The sequence below is a fragment of the Fukomys damarensis genome, unplaced genomic scaffold, assembly GCF_012274545.1.
Source record: "Fukomys damarensis isolate Sample0158 unplaced genomic scaffold, DMR_v1.0_HiC HiC_scaffold_5, whole genome shotgun sequence".
Taxonomy (NCBI): Eukaryota; Metazoa; Chordata; class Mammalia; order Rodentia; family Bathyergidae; genus Fukomys; species Fukomys damarensis.
This window is the reverse complement of record NW_022900917.1, coordinates 5,050,816-5,057,929: the sequence shown is the minus strand read 5'-3', so window position 1 is coordinate 5,057,929 and position 7,114 is coordinate 5,050,816. Positions and strand designations below refer to the sequence as shown.

The window sequence follows — 7,114 nt, the reverse complement described above, 5'->3', positions numbered from 1 at the left end:
CCCCGCGGGGGCGCAGCGGACCTTCCGGCTCTTCTTTAACATGGACTGCTTTGAAACGCACCGTGTGAGACGCGGTGCTCCTGGGCCAGCAGCTGAAGGAGAACCGAAGGAGAACTGGAGACCACCGGCAGCTTGCGCGCTACCCGCCTCTGAAAGCTAGGGGCGGTGAGCAGCGAGCTCCTTTAACCCCCACTCAAACCACGCTGAGCCCGAGAGCGCTCCGCCGCCGCAGGACGCGGCAATCGCAGGGCTCCGAGCAGGAAGGGGTCCGAACCTTAGAGCGCCACGGAGAAACAATGAAAATATCCAAGGGCCGGTTTCATCTGCACCTGCACGGACAGGAAGCGCCCCTGCGTATTCAGACTTGTAGGGCCCTGGGCCACAGACCAGGAAGGAGGCGAAGGGTGGTGGAAACAGAACAGTAGAAAGACAGGGACATTGTCCTATGACTGTAAAAGTCACGTCTGGCCCCTCTCCCTCCAACTCTGAGCAACTCAGAAGCGCGGTTTACGTGAAGAATGTGCGTCACATGGGGAAATCTCCCTCTTGATTCTTTTGCACCAGAAAGAACCGCGCTTCTTATCCGGCACCAAACGGTCACTGTTCAACGTGACGGATGCTTTCCTCGTCCCCTGCCTCTCTTCCCTCCTTCTTCTCTCCCTCCTTCTCCTTTGCCTGTCTCCTTCCCTCCCTTCCCCGGTCCATTTCTCCGTCTGTCCTTCCACTGTGTCCTGTCTATCACACTTTAATAGCTAGTCGCTGCCAGGTGCTATGGCAACCCTGGGGGGTCACGCTGATTCTCACCACCGACCACACGGACTGATCTCAGGTGCATCACAGCCTCCGGGGCTCTCCCTCCTCCATTCGGGGTCCCTGAAGCCGGGGTCCTGCTTTAGGGCTCTTTGACTTCCTTCTGTCCAAAACACTGTGACTTGAGTTTGTGTAGTTCACAGAGGATGGGCTGGAAGGGCTGCTTCAGGGTGAGACATCCAGCTCCACCGCACACGGTCACCTTGAGAAGTCGTTTCTGTTTCTTCCTGTGACCCGAGGGGACCAGAAAAACCAGAGTCACCATCCCCAGAGTCACAGCAGGAGCAAAGGTAGATCTGGGCCTTGCCCGAGGCGGTGCCCCTTGGTGCGACGCAGGTCTGAGCACCACGACACCGGGCCAGCGGAGGGAGCTTTGTCACTGCACTGCTAGGGCCTCGCCAAACTCCTTTAGGAAGCACGCTAGCCGTGACACTGAGCGGGACATCTTGCCGTCCAAAACATGACCGGAAGTGTGTGGCTCGTCCCCACCAGCAAGATCTGAAGGTCACCTCTGCCCTCGGGGCTCACTGAGCTGCAGCTGAAAACCAGGCTTGTTTCTGGGCTGCTTTGAGGTATATAAGCATAGACTCGTCCAAGGACATGCAGATCCAGAATCTTTTTTCTTTTTCGCAGTATTAGAGATTGAGCTCAGGACCTTCACAATTTCAAAATACATATTTTGAGACAGGTTCCTCATTAAGTCGCTGCGTTGCCCGGGTTGGGCTGGAACTTTTGATTCTCCTGCCTTGGCCTGTGGAGCGCTGGGGCCACAGGCGTGCACCCAGGCCTGACTCCCCACAGCATCTCAGTGCCCCCAGGTGGCCTCCCTCTCTCTGCCCTGAGCTTCTGGGTCACCAGAACACCGCTTCCGGAGGACAAAGACCTCCTGGGGCGTGGCACATGAAAATACCACGCTTACCAGGCTAGAGAATGTGCAGAAGGAGAAACTTGCTACAAGTTAGAAAGCACTTTGCTTCCAAAAGAATTACAGTGCATTCTCTCACTATCGCAACCCCGGCCAACGGGACTTGCTGGGTGAGATGATGTCCTTTCCCAAACACCCCCTGTCCTGGACTCTGGATCTGGAGAATAAGCTACAGTCAGTGGCAAAGGGGACATGATGTTGCAGGAGGAATTAAGGTTGCTAATCAGCTGGTCTGGAAAGGGGGGGGGTCATCCCAAGGTGAGGTCAGTGTAATCAAAGGGGCCCTTGAAATGGTGCTTTCTGTTTTGTTTTGGTTTGGTTTTTTGAGACAGGGTCTCACTATGAAGTTGAGACTGACCTGGAACTCACTATGTAGTCCAGGCTGGTCTCGAACTCACAGCGATCCTCCTGCCTCAGCCTCCTGAGTGCTGGGATTACAGGAGTGCACCACCATGACTGGCTATGGGGCCCTTAAAATGGAAGGGGGAAGCAAAAAGAAGAAAGTGAGTGACTGGAGAGGAGGAGGAGTTGTCGTTATTAGAGGCTTCAAACAGGGAAGGGGCCTGGGCCTGTGGATGGTTGCTCTAAGATTCTAGCAAGGCGAGGAGGCAGATTCTCCCCTGTGGCCTCACGCAAGGGATGCAGCCAATCTGACTTGATTTTTAGCTTAGTGAGATCTGCATCAGATTCTGATTTAGAAACAGAACTGTAAGATAACCTCAGTACAGTGGCCCAAGCCTATAATTACAGGCACTCAGTAGGCTGAGGCAGGAGGATTACCAGTTCAACATGAGCAATTTAGCAAGACTGTCTCAAAACAAAACTAAAAAAAAAAAAAAAGGCTGAGCACGTGGCTGTGGCCCACGGTGAAGCACTTCCTTTAACACACCTGGCCCGGGGTTTGTGATCCCCTGCACCGACAGGAAAGTGGGGTTTCTGGTAATGGCTATAGAAGCAACAGAAATGAATGCATCCCGTGACAAAGGTAAAGAGCTAGGAGGACGATGCTCTCGCTCTTGCATCTCGGAGAGTCTTTTCCTGACCAGCCAAGTGAAACGCACTGCCATTCTGATCCGTTCTCCCCGAAGACTGATTCTAGGGGCCAGGAGCCGTGAGGCCCTCGCGTGAGCCCAAGGCCCCGCACTCCTCACCATGTCCCTGGCCTGTTTCTCCCGCGTGGAGCAGTGGTGCCAAGGTGCCAGGTCATTGTGAGATCTGAGTTAATCCCCGAGAGAGCTCCTCCTGGGAGGAGGACCCGAGGGACGGAGCGGGGATGGCAGGGGGTCACCGGTGCCGTGGAGGGGGTGCCAGGGGCCCGCACCCGGGAGACGGTCTGCACCGTGGGGTCTGCACATTGCTGGCTGCGCCTGCGCTCTGACTGCTAGTCCAGCGCAGGACTGGGCTCTCCAAATTCTTTCCGCACGTTTCTTCCTTTCCTCTTAGAGAAGGGTCACAGCACTGTGTTGCTTTTTAAAGTTGAATTAGAGATAAGGTGGCCCTGCGTGAGACCCGCATCCCGGCCAGAGGAAGGGTGTTTTACCAGTTTGCCACCAGCAGGTGCGTTAGATCTGAGCTCCCAGGATCCAATCAGAATTGTGCACACAGGCGGATGTGCCCGTCTCCCCAGCTTTTTGGCAGTTCCAAGGGTCCTAAGGAATACAGCATCTCATTTAAAAATGAAACTGTTAAAAGGGAAGAGCCCACGCTGGGAGACTCTCACTCCGAGGTGGTTGGGTATTCCTTAAGAATCTGAGTGCTCTAAAGAAAGTAAGACTCTAACATTCCAATTTTCTTCTCTTTGATTAATGGACACAAGGCTGAGATGCAGTCACCACAGGAAACACCCGGCTGTGAGAACAGAACAGAACACCCAGAGCTGTTTCCAGACAGCCGGAGACCAGCCTCAGATCCATCCGCATCGTCTCTCCTCTCTCTCTCCCAGAAGGAAGTTGATCCTAGTGATTGCAGCCCATGCATTCAACCAGAGCCATAATAAGTATGTAGAATTCCTATTTTTCTAAAGGGAGCTTAAAAACTGCTGCCACATATTAGGTACAAAATTGGTTAATGCCACACGAACAGAGAATCACAAGTTTGGTTGGGGTCCGTCCCTTTTGTCCCTCTTTGTACTCAACTGTATAGAACTTCCAAATCCAGAATGCAAAGAACCCTGTTCTGTATTGAACCATCTAAGCAATAAATGTTATATTTTTTTAAAAATAATAAAAATAAAGTTCAAATTCTCTTCCAACCCTGCCAGAAAAATCCCTGCTCCCCTCCCTGAAGCTAAAATGACTTTCAGGCTGAGCTTGGCCACCCAGGATCCTGGGAGCAGAGGGCGGAAGGAGACCGACTGGTGCAGCCCCTGAGAAGAGCTGCCCTGGACTTTCTCCTCTGTGTCTGACCCCGTTCCCTCGGAGGCCCCGCTCTGCCTTCTGTCCAGCCTGCACTCCACACGGGACAGGAGCATTCCTGAACACTCTGAACTCCTCCACCTCGGCAAGGGTGTGGAAGAATCAGATGTATCGTCACCTCAGAAGTTACAGAAAGGCTGGCGTTTCCAAAATACCACTTTGCTGATAAACCAAGGACAGCAGCCTCGCCCTCCCTGCACTGGCAGGACACTGACAAGGTGTCCCTGGCCCAGCGGAGCGCCAGTCGCGTTCTGGCCTAGTGAGAAGCACTCCCTGCAGTTCCAGCCGGGATCTGAGCTTGGAGTGTGACAGTTTCTGCTGATTCTACTCAGCGCTTGGTTAAACAGGCTTCGGCACACAGGGTGGACACTGCCTGACTCTGAGCGAGAGCCACGTCCCCCATTACAGGGCCACGTCCTCGGCCTTCCTCCCACAGCCAGGCGCCAGGGACAGCAGGTTTAAGACTCGGTCCCTGCCCATCCTTTTTCCTTCTGTGCACCCAGCACCCTAAGGGGCGGGACGATCCCCTGGACCCTGTGACTGTACTGTCTCGCAGGCAGTGATGCTGAGAGCTTAGAAGTCAGCCCCAAGGGTCCCCCAGCTGCGTCACTAGTACTTCCGGCAAGGGACCGCGAGTTTAAGCTCAGCTTCCTCATCAGTGAGGTGAACAGCCCCCAGAGAGCCGGCCCGGTGGGAGTTCTGACCCCAACAGGAGTAAGTCCCAGGGAGGCCTGGCATGCATCTTAAGCGCTCACGAAATGGTAGGTGTGGTCCTGATTCTCTCCTCAGATTCTATTTTATGCCTATGACTCCCAGAGGAATGGTCTCCCCCAACATTACATAGGGGATAGGGGTGCGGGAGCATAGGACAGGCTCTCACTATGTAGTCCAAGCTGGCCTTGAACTCTGAGACATCCTTCTGCCTCAGCCTCCCTCATGCTGGGATCACAGATGTGCACCACCACGCCCAGCAGCACTACAGATTTAATACCAAAAAATCCAGCTAAGAAATATAAACTTCAGTAAAGGAAGAAAAAAGAACAGCACCCTTAGGAGAGACACGCTCATTTCTATTTCATGAAATAATAAAAATACAGCAGGCATTGACTGAATGGACTCCCCCCCACACACACATACAGCATGCTCTTCCACATCCTAGCACCAGAAGGCAAACAGGCCCAGCGGTTTCCTTATTCCTGCTTTGCAGATGAAGGCACCAAGCCACAGGAGGTTGTAAGTCTGGCACAACCTAGGACTAGAAGGTGTCTTTGAAACGTGGTGTTAAGGGCTTCACCGTGCAGAAGCAGTAACTCTCCACCAGGCGGCGCATGCCCAGAAATGAGATGCGTATGGGTGATCTCTGGGGTACTCCACTAATCATGCACACACCCCCAAAGCAAAAATCAGTTTAAGCAATAACTGTGTTTGCCATCAAAATATAACTTTAAAACATCTTTGTAGCTGTAGTCCCACCAGATTACATTCGCCAAGCCTCTCTTCTGCACAAATTTTGGAACCAACACTGCACTTCAGGAGGAAATAGCTCTTTGTTCAGAAGGGACAAAGAGGGAGGTAGGCATGGCAGGTAGGTATGGAGAAGTCAAGGCTTGGGTGATGGGTCTGGAGAAGTCGCTCCAGCTGGGGATCTCCACAGAAGGCCAAGATGGGGCAGGGAGGGGAATGGCACTTGGACACTGGACTTCACCGTTTATGAGGGCTACCATCACACAGAGGGCCGTCAAGGGCCAACCAACACTCTTGCTCAGAATAAGAGACTGTGTTTGGGTGTGTTTTGATTTGGGGCTTTTTGAGACAATCTCACTATGTAGCCCAGGCTGACCTTGCACTAGCCATGATTCTCCTGCCTCAGCCTCCCGAGTACCGAGATTACAGGTGTGCACCACCACACCCCGTCTGTGTTTTTCAGCAGCACCTGCACTTGTATCTTTCATTAGCAGCCAATTTCTGAACACTCTGGCTGGGGATAAGACTGCTCCACAGAACCAGGGAGATTCAGGTTTGGAAGCCCTGGGCCTTTCCCCAGCCTCCTGCCTACCCCACAGAGCACGGGATTCTAGGAATGCCAGGTGGAGGGCTTTACAAGTTCACGTTTCAGTCACTGTCTTGGGACAGTCGTGTAACTGCTTCTCTCCCTTCTAAGTTTACTTTGGCTACAGGAGTCAGCTTTGCTTCCTGTTTGGGGTGAGAGAGTTTTGTGTTTTTCTTTGCCTCTCTGGCAAGTCATTACTCACCAAACTGAAACCAAGGCGAGGAAGAGAGAAGAGACAGGACAGAGGACAACGCCTCCAATAGAACCTGACTGGCCTCTTGTTCCCTGACACCCTGGTATCTCCGGAGCCGCTGCAGGCAGAGCAGGTGCCCAGCAGTTTACGGCCCAAGCCAACTTGCCCCGTCCCACCTGCTGGGTCCCCTAAGCTCAGCGAAACCCTGTGCAGTTAGTTCCTTATGTTAATCACCAAGCCAAAGCCAGCAGCCTCCCACCTCTGGGTCCAGGGTGATAATTAAGTACGAAACCAGCACAAATCCTCCGGACAAATGCGGAGCAACAAACAGAACGCTCTTTGTGTGGGAGGCCAGGAGCTGGGCCACCCCATACCAGGCAGCCGCAGGAGCTGCCGGGCAACTAGCAAAGTTGGTTTCCCCCGACTGTCAACTTTCTGTGTCAGCTCCACTCCGCAGTGAGGTGAGCAGGAAATGGTCTTGGCCCTTCATTCAGGACCTCATGGCCCCACTGCAGGGTCTCGCTGGCGTGGTGTCCGTATGCACGCACCTTGCAGAAGGCCGCTGACCCCACCAGCACCCCAGGCAGCGCCGTGCGGTCGGGAGGTTGGGAAGCAGCCCGAGCTGGAGCGGCACAGGAGAGGAAAAGGCTCATGAGGCTACGACCCCGCCGCCCGCCAGTCCCCACACAAACGGCATCTTCCATTCACACCCAACAGTCCGG

The 7,114-nt window shown here is 53.7% G+C and overlaps 1 long non-coding RNA gene across 1 annotated transcript; it reads right to left on the bottom strand.

Annotated features, from left to right (window-relative positions):
* Nucleotides 1–15: 15 nt before the first annotated feature.
* Nucleotides 16–7,102, bottom strand: LOC104859016. The gene is made up of 3 exons (XR_779261.2): nucleotides 6,941–7,102; nucleotides 3,276–3,384; nucleotides 16–1,037 (listed from the first exon to the last, which is right to left on the bottom strand). It is a non-coding gene; the product is annotated as an uncharacterized LOC104859016 (long non-coding RNA).
* Nucleotides 7,103–7,114: the final 12 nt, after the last annotated feature.